General features: G+C 38.2%; 1 protein-coding gene across 6 annotated transcripts in view; it reads right to left on the bottom strand.

Annotated features, from left to right (window-relative positions):
* The window catches only part of MSH3 (mutS homolog 3), a 225,327-nt gene that overhangs the window by 156,724 nt on the left and 47,369 nt on the right, over nt 1–21,234 (bottom strand). The window lies entirely within an intron of this gene.

The raw sequence follows: 21,234 nt of genomic DNA, 5'->3' as shown, positions 1-21,234 counted from the left end.
CAAGCTCCGCCTCCTGGGTTCACATCATTCTCCTGCCTCAGCCTCCCGAGTAGCTGAAACTACAGGTGCCCGCCACCACGCCCAGCTAATTTTTTGTATTTTTAGTAGAGAGGGGGTTTCACCGTGTTAGCCAGGATGGTCTCGATCTCCTGACATTGTGATCCGCCCACCTCGGCCTCCCAAAGTGCTGGGATTACAGGCGTGAGCCACTGCGCCTGGCCAAGTACTTTTTATTAACTGCATTTTATATCACCTAGCACATTGTGAGTACTTTATATCTATCATTATTTAAAAAGAAAAACTCATTGAAATTAGGGTCCATTATGTTACTAAATATGAAGAGAGAAAAACTGAAAAGCATCATTTTGATTTGATTACGTTATTTGTTTAAATAATCTAGCAACAGAATACAGCACTGAGTAACTCTTTCTTTGAGGGACTTTCTGCTAAATCTGTTTCTATCACAGTCTCCAGTCAAATATAGTAAATTAGGTTAACTCTCACTTTTTAAAGTGATTCTACAGTCCTCCTAAAAATATGTATAAAAATTTGCCTAAGTACATAAACAAAATCATAGCATGCATGCTGGGTAGTGCATTTTCTTTTTCTATGTTTTTTGACTCCCTATTCTGTCCTCCTTCTCTTCTTTCTTTATCATCTCACTCCCATGACTGTTATCTCTCATGTTAACAGCCTAGAATGAATCTTTCCATATTTTTTCATGTTCATATTTTGGTCATAAACAAGCATATATAATATATGCTCATTATATATTATATTACTACATTATAAAACTGAGATGATTTTATAAACATATTTCTGTGTCTTGTTCTCTTCACTTAATAATTCTTGAAAGTCCCTCCATAAAAATGACCTAGCTACAACTCCTTCTTTTTAATGGCTGAAAAATATTTCATAGTATATAGATGCCACAATCCACAATCTCTTCAACTATTTCTTTGTTGTTTGATATTCATTTGGTGTTAATGTTTTGTCACATGTTGCTTTAAAACATTTTTATTTAAAAATATAAAACTTTAGTTACAGTTGTAGCCTGCACATATCCCTCACTAATCACATCCCTCTACGATTTCCAGAAGGAAACGCCGGCCGGGCACGGTGGCTCAACGCCTGTAATCCCAGCACTTTGGGAGGCCGAGGCAGAAGGACTGCCTGAGCTCAGGAGTTTAAGACCAGCCTGGGCAACATGGCTCTCTCTACAAAAAATACAAAAATTAGCCAGGCACGGTAGCACATGCCTGTAGTCCCAGCTACTTGGAAGGCTGAGGTGGGAGGATCACTTGAGCCCAGGGAGTCAAGGCTGCAACGAGCTGTGATCACACCACTGCACTCCAGCCTGAGCAAGAGTGAAACACCATCTCAAATTAAAAAAAAATTAATAAAAGAAGCAAACATTATCTTGAATGTGATGTATATTACCATGCATGTTTTCATGTTTTATAAAAAACTGTATCATTTCATGCTTTTCATTTTGTATGAGTGGTACTTTATCATAACCATACAAATTGACTTTATCCTCAATGTTACACTATTTCTAAGATTTATACATGAAGATACATGTGCTTTTTACATTTTAACAGCAGCTAAGTATTTTATTATTTCTTATATTTTCTAATAAATTTAAGATCTGCTTTCTGAATTTATTCACCAGAATTTATCTTTGTGGATAGTGTGAAGTTATAAATACAATTTAATTTTCCATATAATTAATGATCAAAGCAGCAATTAGCATTCCATATGTCCCTGATGATTTATAATGTTACTTTCACTGCATATTGCATTTCTATATATGTTTTTGGATTCTCCATGCTGTTCCACTGGTCTTTTTGTCTATCTCTGTATCACGACCACAGTCTCTTAATTTCTAGGGCTTGGCATCTATATCTAAAGTGGCAAGGTCCCTACCTTGCTCTTCAAGACTGTCTTGGCTACTCCTGGCCCTTTGATTTTCTTTGTGAATTTTAGGTTCACTTACCTTCGGTCTTCACAAGAAACTTACTGGGATTACTTTATTTATTTATTTATTTTTAGACAGAGTTTCACTCTGTCGCCTAGGCTGGACCAGGGCTCATTGCAGCATCATCGACCTCCCAAGCTGAAGCAATCCTCCCTCATCAGCCCCAAGTAGCTAGGACTACAGATAGGCATTACCACGCCCAGCTAATTTTTTTGTATTTTTAGTAGATACAGGGTTTTGCCATGTTGCCCAGGCTGGTGTCAAACTCCTGGACTCAAGCAATCTGCCCACCTCGGCCTCCCAAAGTGCTGGGATTATGGGCGTGAGCCATTGCGCCCAGCCCTTATTGGTATTTTAATTTGATATGTAATGAATTAATTTAGAAAGAAATAACATCTTAAATAGAGATATCACATTATCAAAGCTGGTATATTCTTCTATTCATGTCTATTATATCCAACAGTAATGTTCTATAATTTCCTCCATGAAGGTTTTATACAGCTTTGGTTGTGCTCACTCTTAGATACGTACACATACCTCTCTCTTGTCTTTATCTGAAACAGAAACAGGTGTTGGGCGGGGCCCGGCCCAGCATCAGGGGACTCTACTGCACATTACAGTTAAAGAACCACTGACCTATACAAATAAAAGACTGCTGCTATAATGAAAATTAGTAGATGATAGGAAAGAGTATTCCCAAAGCAAAGAGTATTTCCTTTGGAAGCTTATCTTATGTATTTTGATGTAGGTATATCTAATGATCTAAGAACATCAAAAGTTATCTGTAAAGTAAAGCTATACTATAAACAACTGAGTTAAGATAATTTAGAAAGTTTCTCAATATTTTTTTCTTTGGCTCCCTATGCAGAACACTTTCTTGGTCTCTACATAAAACTGAAAAAAGACTTGAAACCATCCCCAGCACCAAAATAAAGCAAGCTTTTTTCTATTTTTATGATTTTCCTTCCTGAGCAAGGAGATCGTATGAGTTGATTTAAAAGTTCAATTACAATGCCTTGTAATAAATAAACAATAGTGAAACTTTATTACCTATTTTGCTTTACAACTAGGTTAAAATTCAGAAAGAAGGATTTATGACAGAAAATCTATAGTTTATATATTTTTTCTTCACAAAAACAGTTAAACAAATTCTCATGAGCATATGCCACACAACAATCACTCTTTCTTAGGTTACAATCTAAGACAACAGACAGTAATGTGGTAGACATATGTAAAAGATACAGAAAACACAGAAACACAAAATGGCTATACCTCGTCACAAAAGCAGAACACTCCCTCCCTCAATATTATGAAAAGTAGAAATAAATGTATCATTTTATCAATGTAACACACATTTGTAATTTTTTGCTATTTTCCTTGATATAATATTTTATTGAAATAATTGTTGTTTTTTGTTAGATTCAAGCATAGTTTTTCAGTCTCCCTAAATCCTGCCATAAAAACAGAGACTTTAATAACCAAACTAAAACCCACAGATAACATGTACTACACTATAACTGCATCTCAAGATATTAAGAACCCCAAAATGCAAGCAGGTGGGATGAACAATAAGACACAAATGCTATCAGCAACCATGTGAGAAGAAGCAGAGAAAAGCAACAGAACTCTAACAATCGGAAAACAGAAACAACACAAAACAGCAACCAGGTACTCACTGGAAAGCATAGTAGGATATTTTGAGGAGCTGAAATTGGGAGTGTAGGTTGTACATTTGATAATAGTGACTACAAGGAGTCCACAGTAAAGCCTGAAGGGGCTTGAGAACTCTAGGCCCTATGAATTCACAAAACCAGTGATGCAAAGCACTTTTTTAGGACAAATCTTACCCTGAGGAAAAACTCCTATGAACAGAATCTAAAATGGGGAGAAAAGGGTAACAGGGTAACCTTAACAGGGTAAAAGACAAAAGCACTACAGAACAGAGCCAGGAGAAAATGAGCTGTCACATTTTCAAATACTTTGACAATATGCAGCAAAATGAATCTCAAAAAATCATATTTTGTGAAATCAAGCCAAAAAATTTTAATATATATTGTAAGATATCCTGTATTTGAAATTCTGTAAAAGGTAAAATATACTGGTGGAAAATTAATAATTGCCTAGGGCCAGATGTGAAGGGAGGGGACCAACTGCAAAAGCACATGGAAAGTTTTAGGGTAAAAGTATTCTTCCACATCTCGACTGTGATAGTGGTTACAAAATTGTGTAAAACTACCACTTACACTTACAGTTGTGTAAACTGTACACTTAAAAATGAATGAACTGTTTATAAATAATACTTGGAGTTAAAAAACACTACCAGAACTTTGAAGTCAGAAAAGCTATTTTGAACCCATGCCTCTTCTAAAAGTTTGGGAAAATGAATTTGCATAAAAATGAGTAATAGAAAAGGACCCAACTCAAATCCTGTCCAAAGTTACGATAAGAAAAAAAAAGAAAAAACATAATAACATCTCTACAGACAACAGAATCATGTTAGATATCCCCATAAAACATGAAAACCCTAACAAGTTAAAAAAATTATTAAGAAAACAAATTGGATTTAGAAAAACTCAGAAATCAACAGGCAGAACTCAGGAATTAGAGACAAAAGGAAAACTTCTCAGAATGAACGATAGTCTAGAAGGCACACAAATGAATAAATACTACAGATAATAAAGATAAGAAGCAGGAAATGAAAGGGGGAAATTTTTTTCAAAGTCAAAAAGAAATGAAAGAGGAGATTTGAAAGATTGGAAGAAAGTAACAAATACAAAAGGTTGGCAAAGAAGATCTAAAACGTGTATAAAAGGTGCTCCCAAGGTACAAAGTTGGCAAAGCAAAGAAACAGAAAAATCACTTGACACTGTATATTTAAAAAACACATCACATACCTGGGGAAATCAACCCATAATGACCATCACAGTAAGTAATCTAGTAAAATTATTTCCAGCCAAAATGACAAGTTGTTTATAAAAGAAAGAAAAACAGAGTTGCCAAACTTTAACAGCAATGTTTTACCCTATAGACAATAGAGTAACGTATTTAAGATACTCAAAGAAATAAACTGTAAGCCAGGAATTTTAAGCTTAGCCAATCTTCCATGTATAAAGGCCACAGAGAGCTATACCCAAAGTATGGTCACCAGACCAGTAGCATCACCACCACCTGGGGACTTGTTAGAAACACAGATTCTCAGGCCCCATCCCACATGTACTGAGCCAGAGAACCTGCCGGTGAGGCCCAGTACTCGGTGCTTTAACAAGCCTGCCAGGTAATTCTGATGCACACTACGTGTAAGAACAACCATACTACAGAATAAATTTCAGACAACCAAAATGACTAGAAAGACATGGATATAAGAATTGGTGGTGAGCATGTAATACATATTTGTTTGGAGAACTAAGACTCTCAATGGAGGCTATAAGAAAGAAGGTATAGTACCTAATGGCTATATGCTCTGATGATGCAGATATATTACAACTGTGAAATAAATGGGGAAGAAATGTAAGACCTTTAAATGCAATGGCATTTTATAATATATAATTTTAATAATATAGATTCAGTAATGTGGGATAAAGCAAATTAAATACCTGATATTTGAATGATAAAATCAGAGTACTTACATAAGAACCAGGATTGTCGATATGGTGGGGAAAAGGAGATATAGATGTCAGACTGAAAAAGTTAAATAAAAACTCTTTAGCTCTGAATTTGAATCAGAAGTATTTTTTAATGAGTTCTTAATATAGTTTGACCTATCCAATAAATAGCCTCCCTAGTTGCACAGATTGTGGTTTAGAAATACCATTTCCTGGCCGGGTACAGTGGCTCATGCCTGTAATCCCAGCACCCTGGGAGGCCGAGGTGGGTGGATCACGATGTCAAGAGATCGAGACCTTCCTGGCCAACACGATGAAACCCCATCTCTACTAAAAATATAAAAATTAGCTGGGTGTGGTGGCACGCGCCTGTAGTCCCAGCTATTCGGGGGGCTGAGGCAGGAGAATCGCCTGAACCTGGGAGGCGGGGGTTGCACTGAGCCGAGATCGCGCCACTGTACTCCAGCCTGGCGACAGAGTAAGACTCCATCTCAAAAAAAAAAAAAAAGAAAAAGAAAAAGAAATACCATTTCCTACTAAAAGAAACTAGGAAAGGATTACTGGAGAAATGACTAATTCCAGGTCTGGGACTGAAAATGTTTAAGATGATCCTAGACTATCTTGTTACACAAAAAAGCTACTAAAGATTACTAGCATCATGGCAAAATGGCACAGAAGTCAACTTGGAGAGACTCTCTCTGCCCAATAATGGGCCATTTTGAGCACTGGGAAGAATAACAACTGCAATGAAACCAAAACACATTAGACCCTTGGGTTCATAATGATACTTTAAAAAGCAAGACTTGTTCATCACTACTGAGTATCAATGGCTACTCAATTCACAAAAAGAGAGGTAATTATATGCCTCCCAATGAAAAAATAGAATCTACGAAGTTCTCTTCCTCTTCCATGGAAAAAAAAAAAAAACCTGAATTTTATTAAGCCTCTCAATTCAACTACCAATTTACAGAAAATACAGAGGAATATCTTAAACTCTATGGCTATGTAATCAGCAAAATCCAGACTTTGGAAAACTCCACAAGAAAAACAACTGAGTTTCTTAAAAAAAAAAAAAAAAAAAAAAAACCAAAGGTGAGGATAGGAATAAAAAGAGATGGAGTGGATAAAGAGGTAGATAAACCTGTAGATAAAGAGGTTTAAAACGTATTTTTATAAAAAGTCAGGCACAGTGGTATGCACCTGTAGTCCCAGCTACTCAGGGAGCTGAGGAGGGGGATCACTTGAGCCCAGGAGTTCCCAACTCACCTGTGCAACAATAGCAAGACCTTTGTCTCTAAAAATATAAATTTTAAAAATTTTGAAGACATTTAAAAAATAAACTGGCAAAATTAAACCATAAGGATACATACTTGGGTGACAAAACTGCAAAGGAAATTAAGAAGGTGATAACAATGACAAAGTCAGGATCATGATTCCTCTGAGGGCTATGACAGTGAGGAGGCAGAGAGAGCTTCTAGAGTGACTGCCAAAACTCTATATCCTGGACTAGATGGTGGTTTCAGCAGCCTTCTTCTATATCTGTATTATATTCTTATATTTGTACCATATTTTAATTTTTTCAAATAAAACACAAATGATTCCAATTTTACTGGCTTCTCCGAAAATTAAATTACTTCTGAAACTTTTACTTTTTACTTTAATCCAAGAGTCTGTTTTATCTCATAAGCAACTACCAATGTTCCATCATCACACTGAATTTAGAAGTATTTTGATATAGGAAACTCAAACAACCCAATACCAAAAACACAAATAACCAAATTTAAAAATGGGCAAAGGCCCTGAATGAATGGCCAATATATGAAAAAAAAAATGCTCTCATTAATCATCAGGAAAATACAAATCAAAACCACAATGACATATTTACCTCATTCCTGTTAGAATGGCTATTGTCACAAAGACAAAAAGTGTTGGTCAGGACACAGAGAGGCGCGAACTCTTACATACTGTTGGTGGGAATGTAAACTGAGACAGCCCTTATAGAAAATAGTATGGAGGTTCCTTAAAAACTTTAAATAGACCTACTAGCTGGGCAGGATGGCTCACACCTATAGACCCAACTACTTAGGAAGCTAAAGCTTGAGGCCAGGAGTTTGAGACCAGCCTAGGCAACATAGCCTGTCTCTAAAAAAAATAATATAAATTAGCTGGGCATGGTGGAGTGCACTTGTAGTCCCAGCTACTCAGGAGGCTGAGGTGGGAAGGATCTCTTGAACCAAGCAGTTCCAGGCTGCAGTGAGCTACGATTATGCCATCGCATTCCAGCCTGGGTGACAGGGCAAGACACCCTCTCTTAAAAGAATTTTTTATAATAAAAATAGAACTATTACATGATCCAGCAATCTCACTACTGCGTATACATTCAAAGGAAACAAACTCAGTATGTCAAAAAGATATCTGCATTCTTACATTTACTGCAGCACTATTCTCAACAGCCAAGTTATGGACTCAGCCTAAGTGTCCATCAATGGATGAATAGATAATGAAAATGTGGAATATACACACAATGGAATACTATTCAGCCCCCCCAAAAAATGAAACCCTGTCCTTTGCAGTAACATGGATGGAACTGAGGTCATTATGTTAGGTAAAATAAGCCAGGTACCAAAAGACGAATATCACATGTTCTCACTCAAATGTGGGAGCTAAAAAAGTTGATCTCATAGAGGTAGAATAATGGTTACCAGAGCTTTGGGGAGGGAGGTAATGAGAAGCTGGTTAATGGGTACAAGCATACAGTTAGATAGAAGGAATAAGTTCTAGTGTTTGATAGCACAGTAGGGTAGGACTATAGTTATCAATAGTTTATCATATATTTCAAAATAGCTAGAAGATATTAAATGTCTGACATAAAGAAATGTTGTGTCTGAGGTGACAGGTATCCTAAATACCTGATTTTATAATTATACATTGTATACACATATGAAAATATCACATGTACCCCATAAATATGTATAAATATTATGAATCAAGAATAAATATGTAAAAAAATATAAGTTTCTCAAAAAAGGTGTTAGGCATAGTGGCTCACACCCGTAATCACAGCTACTCAGGAGGCTGTGGCAGGAGGATCGCTTGAGGCCAGGAGTTTGAGACAAGCCTGGCAACAGAGCAAAACCCAATCTCTGCAAAAACAAAAAAAAGATAGTTGTCAGATACTATCATAAAAGACCCAGGAGAGAAATAAAAAAAAAGACTTCCATTTAGAGCACTTCAACAAGTTTTCTTTTAAGTTAAGAATCGACCTTTAGAACAAAAAAATCATAAAGAGGAATTACTCTAAATAAAAGTTTACTGAGGAATTTTCTATCTAATAAAGAAATAAATATAAAGCAGTTGAAAGATAGGTGTGGGGTAGGGAAAACTAGCATTTTTCATTAGTCAACACAATTCTGAAATAGAGCCTATATAATGCTTTTAAACATTCACAGGCATTTCTACCAGCTACTCTTATGGCTCATAGTGAATGGCAGAATGATCACTTTTAAAAATGCTTAGCAGACATTTATGGAGTGCCTACTGCACGTTACCCCTCAAGCCCTTGTACCACACTGCTGTCAGAGAGAGCACTAAAGATGAAGACATTGCACTTGCCCTCTGACTCCTTCAATAGCTCCCCATTTCTGTGATCAGGAAAAGTGCTTCCATATATGATATGGTTGGAATTTGTGTCCCTGCCCAAATCTCGTATCAAATTGTAATCCCCAGTGCTGGAGCAGGGACCTGGTGGGAGGTGACTGGATCATGGGAGTGGACTTCCCCCTTGCTGTTCTTGTGATAGTGAGTGAGTTCTCATGAGATCTGGTTGTTTGAAAGTGTGTGGCACCTCCCCCTCTCTCTTCCTCCTGCTCCAGCCATGTAGGACTTGCCTGCTTCCCCTTCACCTTCTGCCACGATTGTAAGTTTCCTGAGGCCTCCCCAGCCATGCTTCCTGTGCAGCCTATGGAACCCTGAACCAATTAAACCTCTTTTCTTTATAAATTACCCAGTCTCAGGTAGTTCTTTATAGCAGTGCAAGAACAAACTAATACAACAGAGCACATCTAAAATTCTCTAACAAAACAAATACCACCCCCCACCCACCACTGTCATAGAGCTTACTTTCTAGTAGGATTAAGCAGAAAATAGTAAAGAAAAATAATAATAATGTTAAAAAGTAATTTTTTATGGTGATCTGACTCCCTCACCTTCCTCAGGTCTCCATTCAAGTCATCATCTCAGTGAAACCTTCCCCGATCACCTTGTGTGAAATGGCTCTGCTCACTACGATCCATGAGGATGGGAACTTTTGTCAGTGTTATTTCTGCTGTATTCAATGCCTGGAACAGTGCCTAGTATAAAACAGGTACTCAACCTATAGAGTAGTGCTGAATAAAGGAATGAATGAGTACAAGTTCCAGAACTACAGCTCTCCTTGCTGTGGGCGGCATTATTCCCATTTTAAAAATGAGTAAATTGAACTTGAGACATTAAGTACAATGTCCAAAGTAATGAAGAGATAACAGATTAACAGATATTCAAACCAAGAGTAGCTAGGTCCAAAGGCTTTACCTGTTCTACTACAAGCCTAGGCAGGCATAAGCTGATTCAGGAAGAAACCTAAGAGGGAGGATATTCTCCCATCTGTGGTGCTGAAGAAGGATTTTTCTACCTTAATCCACTAGAGAGAGAGAGTATCGGACTAACTACTGCAAAGTTCTTATCAATTTTTATCTTCCCGTAGACTTCCTCAATACCTGGATTTTTAGAAGTCTACAATAAAGTTTATTTAGCAACTCAAAAACGAATGACCTTACATGAGCTCCACAATGTTTTTAGACAAGTTCCTAGACTGAACACAAGAGGCAGCTGGTTACTCAATTACAGTTCTAATTAAAATTTTGTTTGATAAGCAGATAAGGATTTAGAAACCCATTAAGTTTGATAAAAATGGACTTGTCACTTATCCCTGAGGCTTTCCTGGAAGCTTTACAAGAATGTTAAATTCATCGTTCTGCAATCTGTATATTAAGCCATCTTCACACAAATATTTTTTCAAACTGGTTAAAGTTATAAAATCTCCTATCTCTATTTTCCTGGATTTCTTAATTAAAGAACGTTATGATAAATTCAAATCACTGTATCTCTGAAACAAAAGTCTATTTGGGCCAGACGTGGTGGCTCATGCCTGTAATCTCAGCACTTTGGGAGGCTCAGGAGGGCGGATCACCTGAGGTCAGGAGTTCCAGACCTACCTGGCCAACATGGTGAAACCCTGTCTCTACTAAAAATACAAAAATGAGCCGAGTATGATGGTGGGCACCTATAATCCTAGCTACTCGGGAGGCTGAGGCAGGAGAATCGCTTGAACCCGGGAGGCGGAGGTTACAGTGAGCCAAGATTGCACCACCACACTCTAGCCTGGGTGACAGAGTGAGACTCCATCTCAAAAAAAAAAAAAAAAAAAAAGTCTATTTGAAATTCTGCACACATGCCTAGCATCCTACCAGAATTCTGTCACATAGATTTTAGGGAAATTTCTACTTTAACCTTTTCATATGTAACATGCCTCTCTGTTGCTGAAGGTATTTTTTTGAAAAATTAAAGGGTAATAAACCTTGCAGAACTGTCAGTCTTGATTTCCTCAAACTGTAGTCTGCGGGACACCGGCATCAGAGTCACCTGCAAAGCACACTGGAAGTACAGATTCCCACCCCAAAGGTGCTAAATCTGAATTCAGCAGGAAGTTAGAGGAGAGCAAGCATTTTCAACAGGTTTCCCGGGGTGAGTCACAGGCAAACTGCAGACTAAGAACAGCAGGCGACAAGAACAATACCGGCAGCCACCATAGGACTGGAGTAAAAATGGATGGAAATCTGCTCCAAAGACATGTATCCAATGGTAGTCTATGATTCAGCTGCTTTATTAGAAGTGGACAGTAAATACCACTGCATCAAAAAAATTAAGTTATCTATGATTATATAATTGACCCAGATCTAAAAAATTATAAAACCACATTCCTTTGACCACTCGCTACAGAGGCTATTTGTGCTGTGGGGCTGAAGCCTCTTGAATGGAGAGGAGCATGAACAGAAGATGTGCTCCTCCCAAGGTGGCAACCTCCCTTCTGTCCTTGTTGGTGGGACTCACAACAAGACAGTCATCTCGGTCTCTCAGTCATTACACAGGGCATGCCAAGCTAGACTGTTAAATTAAAGCTTCTAATTTAAAAAAAAAGAAAATCCTTTTCACATGTAACATGCCTCTCTGTTGCCTACCATATTGCTTTTGAAAAATTAAATGCTCTCTCAGCAAGTGTTGAGCCCACATTAAAACAAGGGAACTTCAGAACCAATAATATCTTTTAATGTCTGCTTGGAAATAAAACTGGTGACTCTCTGGCATCAAATAACAGACCACCAACAGAGATTCTGAACTGACGTTCAACTGTGAACAAACAAATGTCAGCTTACCAATTGTATGATCTATACCGACTTTAGAAACTCATAGACAAAAAGAGCCTTGTTAAAGGTGGACGGTATCCTCTGGGAAAACTTACAAGGCCTCCTCTGACAGTGAACTCATTGGTAATAATAACACTGATGAGTTCCAAGCTGAGTAATTCATTCTCTCCTCTGAAGACAGAATGAAACAGGGTTCTTGACTGAGTAGGACAGACAAGGTAACCTGGCTTTAATATCTCCATATTAGAATTACTATGAAACTCATTAATTTTATCAGTGCTCACAGTAGGGAACAACCACCACTTTCTTAGAAGACTAAGGGCATTATTTGAAATTATAATTCTAAAACCAACCACCAGAACAAAGCCAACAACAAAAAAAAAAAGATGCAAAGAAAACAGATCACATCGTGAAAGATTATTTAAAAGATATAAAAATAGAAAATATAACACAAAATAGTATAAACTAATATCAAATATATCTGACATATTAAAGGGCTAAATTCACCTATTAAAAGAAAATTAAATTCAGATTGGGTCACAGAGGGTAAAAAAACCCCAAAATTCTATGCTACAAACAGGAGTGCAATCCAAAACAAAGTAATTCAGAAAGGTTACAAATTAAAAAGATGGCTGAAAAACAGCAACTGCCTAGAAGTATATATTAGGTGAATACAAATAAAAAGAAAGTATGAGATCAAATCTTATTACCAGGAAAAATAAAATTCAGAATAAAAACCATTAAAACAGGACAATGAAGGGTGTTTTTATAATAGTAAAAGGGACAGGATGGAAGAAACTCTTTACCCCATAATCTTTTTAAAATACTTTCCATTTTTTGAACTAAAATACACAACTTATTAAAAAATAAAATGGCATATTAGAAAAGAGAAAGAAGAGAAAAAAATGGATTACAGGATTTATACAGGAGCTCCCAGAAGGAGATGCTGGTCCTCTTCCCTGGACTAGAACCCGGGAGGCTGGGCGTCAGGACAGAGCACTGGAGCCTCCTGCCACCTTGTGGAACACCAGGAGGCAGCCATCACAGGAGGAGAGGAAAGAGCAGAGCCCCTACAACCAGCCATGCCCAATTCCAGCCATGCCCGATTCCAGCCTGCCTTCAAGCTTTTCACTTACGAGCCAACAGCTTCATTTTCAACTAAAATTTTTTTCAATAAAAACTCATTAGAAAGTGTAGTGCTGGCCGGGCATGGTGGCTCACACCTGTAATCCCAGCACTGTGGGAGGCCGAGACAGGTGGATCACTTGAGGTCAGGAGTTCAACACCAGCCTGGCCAACATGGTGAAACCCTGTCTCTACTAAAAATACAAAAATAGCTGGGTATGGTGGTGCAGGCCTGTAGTCCCAGCCACTCAGGAGGCTAAGGCAGGAGAATCGCTTGAACCCAGGAGGTGGAGGTTGCAGTGAGCCGAGATGACACCATTGTACTCCAGCCTGGGCAACAGAATGAGACACCATGTCAAAAAAAAAAAAAAAGAAGAAAAAAAGAAAATGTGCTGTCTTCAAAAAGGGGTCTCCTGCTGTCCAGAGAAGGAAATAGACAACAATCGCATAGCTTCTTAGAAGGATGGCAGCCCCTACTGAAGTCCACATGGCCAACAGTGAACCAAGGTGAGGAAGACCCAGTTTGACAGTCAGCTGGTGAGTCCTCCTCAGAATGAGCCAACAGGAAGACACAGCACCTGTGGGAGGTTCTGGAGGCCCAAAAAACCCCTCCTTACCAACAGAGGCGAAAGGGCCTTAGCCAACTTACCACAAGGGATTGAAAACTAAAAGCAGATGTAGGGCCCACGCTTCTTCAGGCTTAAAGAGGCCTGAGGTGAAGAAACACACCAGGACCTATCCGCAAAGGAGAGGCCTGTTTGGGAGCAAGGGAGGATTGAGAATTTCCCCACTATGGGAACTCCATGGGGCCTCAGACTCAAGGCTAGCACAATGGGAGCTGGGCTGTTCAAAAGGCTAAGAGAGTCAGGAGGTATTATCATAAGGCAGGAAGTCTATACTAGGTAAACTCGTGTTGTTCTAAAACTTTTTTTCTAGTTTTTTCTACACTTTTGATTATACCTTTGCTTCTTTTGTAATGGTTGGTTTTGGTTTTGTTTTTAAAGGTAAAATTCTATCAAAAAAATTTTAGTCTGTCTTGGCAAACCTGACGGGAAAGTACTTCTGTCTGCAATGAGGTTAAAAACACTAAGAGGATCAGTGTGCAACTGGGAAACCAAAGGAAAGGGGAACACTCGAAGGGGGAGGGAATGGCAGAGAAGTCAAGGGCTGAGAGAAGCCACTCATTTCTGCCTGTTGTCATCATCGTCCAGCTCTTGGTTCTTGATCCTAGAAATCTTTTCTAAGGACAGAATTCCTTAGTAACAATATTTTAAAACCCCCATACTTTCTTAATCTTTCAGCCCCTCACAATCCCAAGTCTTTTCACCACGAATCTACACATACTATACCCCAGACCTGTGCACATATTCTCAGTTAACAAGCAGGTCAAGGCTCACCTCCTCTAAGACACTTTCCCAGAAGAATAACCACATGTGAAGACAACCCATGCTTTCTGCTGGATACCAGGGCTGTGGTTTGTAAAGAAATACCTTCATAAATAAAGCTGCTTTGTTTTAAGCACAGATGCTTTGTCAGAAACTTTACCACCAGAGAGAAATTCAGACTGTAATATGCATTATAAGGGAAAGAAATTTCATAAAATATTAACCAAAATAATTTTAATTGTGCTATAAAATATTACCCCTTTTGCAGTCAAAAGTAAAGGTGAAGGAAGGGAATAGCTGCTCCCTTCTGTGTTTTTCCTGAGAGGCTGTATGACATAGTGTGCTTTAGAGCCAGGAAGTCTGTATCAACTTCCAGCTTTGCCACTTAGTAATTGTATAACCTAGACAAGCTACTTAACATCTCTGAGCCTCAGTCTCCTCATCTATAAAACCCGTAATAAAATAACAGCAGCAACCTCACAAGGGTGTTTATGAGGATTAAGTCGGTCAACAAACATAAAGCCTTTAAAACAGTATCTAATACACAGTGTTATATTATTAACGCTGGTTAAGAATAGGAGATACATAGCAGTAGTCATGTGCTCAAAGGAAAAGAAGTGGGACAGCTTTAGAATAGATGTAATTGGGTAAGAAAGGCACGAAGTCAAGAAGCTACCAGCATTAAGGAATATTTTCAGTAGCCACAAATTTTGCCTCCAATAGCACCTTTTTCACTCCAGGGGAACAGAAGATAAAGGATAGGAAAAGCTACTAATGTGTGATTTCAGAAACAACTGCCACTGCCCAAAATACCACCTCATCTACCTCTGATGCCTGAAATGCCTTTAAAAGCATTTCATTTCACAAAATACAAGAAGAAAAGAAGTTCCTGAAGATCATTTAAATTGCAGTCCTCAAACATGAGAAAACCAAAGGTAAAGAAAAGCTTATCTATAATTATTATTAAACATAAGAAAAATTAACAAAACTTGTTAAAAACTCTTTTTTTCTTTTTTTGAGACGGAGTTTCACTCTGTCGCCCAGGCTGGAGTGCAGTGGCGCGATCTCACGTGATCTCAGCTCACTGCAAGCTCCGCCTCCCGGGTCCACGCCATTCTCCTGCCTCAGCCTCCGGAGTAGCTGGGACTACAGGCACCCGCCACTGCGCTAGGCTAATTTTTTGTATTTTTAGTAGAGACGGAGTTTCACCATGTTAGCCAGGATGGTCTCGATCTCCTGACCTCGTGATCTGCCCACCTCGGCCTCCCAAAGTGCTGGGATTACAGGCGTAAGCCACCACCGCACCCGGCCCTAAAAACTCTTAGAATTGATTACTTAAGATTGTACCAGTTGTGCAATATTTATGAGCTTTACCAAATGTTCCACAAATTCCATTAGCTCAGGGTACACACACACACACACACATACACACACACACATCTATTTTATATTCATCGCTAATGTGGGTCTACTAAGGAAGAAGCTGAAATGGTAGATTTCTAGAGCTCCCATCCCACCCTTTATTTCTATTATGTGATAAATACAATAACTTCTGAAAAAAAAGAAAAAGAGGGTCCAGTGCCATGGCTCACACCTGTAATCCCAGCACTTTGGGAGGCCAAGGAGGGTAGATCAGTTGAAGTCAGGAGTTTGAGACCAGCCTGGCCAACATGGTGAAACCCTGTCTCTACTGAAAATACAAAAATTAGCCAGACATGGTAGTGGGCACCTGTAATCCCAGCTATTCGAGAGGGTGAGGCAGGAAAATCGCTTGAACCCAGGAGGTGGAGGTTGAAGTGAATCAAGATCCTGCCACCACACTCCAGCCTGGGTGACAGAGACTGTGTCTCAAAAAAAGAAAAAAGAAAAAGACAGACCTAAAAACATTTTTTAAATGACATCCTAGAAAGTCAAAGTCTAAAATATCTAATATAAGAACATAAAAATCTAGGTCATTTTTCAAAGTCAAATTCAAAACAAAACCTTTGATCAAGTCCAGGAGTTTGAGACCAGCTTGGGCAACATAAGTGAGACTCCATCTCCACAAGAAAATCTGTACCCCAACTACTTGCAGGGCTGAGAGGATCACTTGGGCCCAGGAGTTCAAGGATGCAGAGAGCTATGATCGTGCCAATGCACTCCAGCCTGGGCGAAAAAGCGAGACCCTATCTCTAAAAAAAAATAAATAAATAAATATTAATTAAAAACAAAGACAAAATGAAGCCTTTGGCATCAACATAATTCAATGCATATAAAAGTCTTTTCTATAAACAGTGTGGAAACAACTGGTAAACGTACAAAGAAAAAGGAACCTCAATCCCTGCCTCATATCATGATGCCCCAAAGTTAAATCCAACTATTTAATATATTAAAATTAAAAGCTAAAACTATAGAACTAAAATAAAATATGAGAAAATGTTCATGATGTTGGAGTAGGCAAAGATTTCTTAAGATACAAAAAGCACTAGTAACCATAAAAGAAGACACTGATGCATCTGACTTCACCAAATTAAAACCTTCTGTTGTTCCAAGGTCATAATCAGGAAAATTAAAAGGCAGGCCATACACTGGGAGTAAATATTCACAATACCTATAACTGACAAAGGATTTTTATTCAGAATGTGTAAAGAATTCTTATAACTAAAAAATACAAGTAATCCAAGTCTCAAAATGGGCAAAAGAGATACATAAATGAATAACCAATAGGCACATGAAAACATCACTAGTCATCAAGAAAAAGCAAGTTAAAAATAAAACATGACACTATACACTAACTATATATAATAGCTAAAGTTTAAAACACTGACAAGAGTCAGCAAGGATGTGGAGCAACTACAGCTCTCACACACTGCTGAGAGGAGGGTAAATTAACTACTACTCCAAAACCCACTTCAGCTGTTACTTTTTTGTTTTGTTTTTTTGAGACAGGGTCTTGTTCTGTCACCCAGGCTGGAGTGCAGGGGCACAATTATGGCTCACTGAAGCCTCAACCTCGGGGGCTCAAGCCATCCTTTCACCTCAGCCTTCTGAGTAGCTAGGCCTACAGGCTTGTGCCACCACATCTGGCTTTTTGGGTTTTTTTTGTTTTTTTTTTTTTTTAGAGTCAGGGTCTCACTATGTTGCCCAGGCTGGTCTCAAGCTTCTGGGCTCAAGCAGTCCTCCCACCTTGGCCTCCCAAAGTGCTGGGATTATAGGTGGGAGCCACTGTGCCTGGCCTGGCTGTTTCTTATACAGTGAACATATACTCACCCACATAATCCAGCAATTCCACTCCTAATTATTTGAAGAAAATGAAAATATAGATCTGTGAGAAGACTAGTACACAAATGTTAGTAACTTTAATGAAAATAGCCAAAAGCTGGAAACCCAAATGTTCAGCAAGTAAATAAACAAATGTTGGTATACGCATATGATGCAATACAACTGAGTGAGAAAAAGGAATGAACTACTGATACACTCAACAATATGGGTGAATTGCATAGGCATTATGCTGAGTAAAACGAGCTGGACACAAAAAAGTATGCACTGTACTGACTCCACTTATGTGAAATTCTAAAACAGTCTAAACTATCCTATAGTGACAGAAATCAGAACAGTAGTTGCTTGGAGTGGGAGGTGGAGGTGGGGAGAAAATGACTGCAAAAAGGCACAGAGAACGTTTTGGGAAGATGAAATGTTCTAGATCTTAATTTGGGTGGTAGTTATATTGATGTGTGTATCTGTCAAAATTGATTGACTCATACACTTAAAATGTATAAATTTTATTGCATATAAATTACACCTGATTAAAACTGATTAAAAATAAAACTTTTTATATTTGCCGTATGTAATTTATACCTAAAGATTTTCTATTAAAAAGTCTGGAAAAAAAAACAAATTCCTGTGCAAATGTGTACTCCAAATATATTTTTGGCATAAGATTCTAATTCTGGTATTTACTCAGCAAAAAGCAATGGTGAGAAATATCTCTCGTTTTGAAGAAAACTAACTTCAGAAAGTATATTCTGTATTTACATGCTTCGAGATGATAATAGTCTAAATGTCATCCATTATATATTTAATATATGACATAATCATCCTAACACATGGTAAATCTTTAAAAAATAATTTATGCTTCCTGTGACTCAGGAGGTATTTTTTCAATAGCATAACAGCAAAATTACCTGACATTATATTTGCCTTTGAGAAAAAGCAAGAAAGGCCATACTCTTCTAAGAACTCTACAGTCTTACATAATCCTGAAGAGGACTAGCAACATTAAGACATTTTCAAATCAGTGGAAATTCATCACAAACATTTTTTTCATGCATGATTAAAAGCTTTTTGTCAGCCACTGACACAAAATCAAGACCACTTCACTCAATCATACGCCTTTTGAGTCCACAAGTTCATTAACAAGCTCAGGTCTGCCTTAGCCTAAAATAACTACTCTTTCTAAACTAACATTTTTCTCTAGAAATACTAACTCTTATTTTCCCAAGAAGGAGCTGTTTCCAAAACAAAACAACAAAAAAAGTTTTTTTAAACCATACTAACTCTGGAGTTCATAGCTCAATGAATAAAAAATTATATACAAATAACATCAGCCAAAAGGTATTTCCTTTTCAAATCTACAAATCTTTACTATGCAACTACCACAGGCACAAACGGACTGAGGAGGGAGGTGGAAAAGAAGGTCCTCGCCCTATGTTATGAGTTGAATTATGTCCCTATAACATTCAAATGTGGAAGTCCACACCCTCAGTATATAATGTGACTTTATTTGAAGATAGGGTCTTTGCAGAGAGTTAAAGTGAGGCCATCAGGGTGGGCCCTAATCCAATATGACTGGTGTCCACGTAAAAAGGGAAAACATGGACACAGAGACATGCATGGAGGAAAGACGATATGAAGAGACGTAAGAAGGAGGTGGCCGTCTACAAGTCAAGGAGAGGCCTGGAACAGATCCTTCCTTCACAGTCCTCAAGAAGGAGCCAATACTGTTCATACTTTCATATTTTTACTTCTATTCTCCAGAACTACGAAATAATGAATTTCTGTTGCTTAAGCCCTCAGTTGGTGGCACTTTGTTACAGCAGCCCTGGCAAATTAATACATTCCACCAAAATGGTCAACACCTATTGAGAGAGACAGGCTTATAAACAAATCACTAGAACATCAAACAGATTGAAGAGAGAGCTGTGGTAGTATCTGCCAATTACGAGTGCAAATATTCCCAACATAGCTGATTTCAAGTTACCAATGCTTTCACCAACTGGTACAAAGTCTTGGAACTATAACAGTCAATTCTTACAAGCAGCTACAAGCGGCTCTAGCACAGGCCAAAAACTCAGGCATCGGCATTTTTTAAAATCCACATGTAATCCCAATGTACAGCTAAGATTAGAACCTCAACTGGGAATTGTAGGGCAGCTTCATGAAAGCAATAAGACTGTTAGTATACAGAATATTTAAAAAGACAGATGTGACAAAAATGCATTGCACAATGTGAGAATAGCTTAAGAATGGTAGAGAAATAAATGCTGAATGAATAACAGGAGCTAATATTTAATGAGCACTATGTTTCAGGCACTGTATTAACTCATTTAATGCTTGCTACTCTATAAAACGTTCTATCAACATATACTTGTTTTTGAATGGGGAAACTGAGCCATGGAGAGGTTAAGATTCACAGGTAGTAAGAAAAATAGAGTCCAAACACAGGCTGTCTGGCCCCAGACTGTACCCAGACCATTATTCTGTGCTCTCCCTGTACAGTGTTGAGAGCATGACAATTACTCTGATGTAGCTGGAGCCCAAAGCGAGGGACAAGGGACAAGACTAGAGGAAAGGTATCATGCTCCTGGCCTCAGGTACGTTACCTTACACAAACAATGGGTTTGTAAACCAAACTTCTGTGAAATGGGTCATTTCAATGTTTTTACATAACTTGTTATTTAAATGCATCAAATCAAATTAGAATTTGAAAAGGTCTAAAAGTGTGCAAGTGAAAATCTCTCTGTAAAACAAAATCACCACCACCTTATTTGCCTCACATCTAAATCCTGATTTTTACACATAAGGATGGGCTTACCAGGCAAAAAGCACCATAATCACTCCAGAGAGATCAGCACGGCCTAGCGCCTCTGAAAACAAAAGCAGGAAAATCATACAGATACCCTAAGCCACAAAGAGAAATCTGGAAGATGAAGCTTCACTCACTAAGCACCTGGAGGGCAAGCAGCACCAACCAGGAAAAGCATTCCACTTTTGAGGTTACAACAAAGAAACCCATAAACACTTCATCTCACCATGAGGACTGGTGGAGTCCTCATGACTAGATCTTAATTTGGGTGGTAGTTATATTGATGTGTGTATCTGTCAAAATTGATTCACTCACACACTTAAAATGTATAAATTTTATTGCATATAAATTACACCTGATTAAAATTGATTACAAATAAAACTTTTTATATTTGCCATATGTAATTTATACCTAAAGTAATTCAGTCGTCACGACTGAATTCCAGCATTGTTTTCTACACTTAGCCAGTATTTAACTCTGGAATTGTACTTTCAAAAAAGTCATTCTTTGGTGACCGAGCAGGGAAGGACAGTAAGGAGGACCTTGTAGGACCTGGGAAGGCCAGGCTGAGCCCATGGGACCCACGCAGGTCACCCTCAGTGACCCACAGTCACGGCGG

This window comes from Gorilla gorilla, chromosome 4 (genome assembly GCF_029281585.2).
Source record: "Gorilla gorilla gorilla isolate KB3781 chromosome 4, NHGRI_mGorGor1-v2.1_pri, whole genome shotgun sequence".
NCBI classification, from domain to species: Eukaryota; Metazoa; Chordata; class Mammalia; order Primates; family Hominidae; genus Gorilla; species Gorilla gorilla.
Note: the sequence above shows the minus strand (reverse complement) of the source record. Positions and strands in the feature narration are given on the sequence as shown.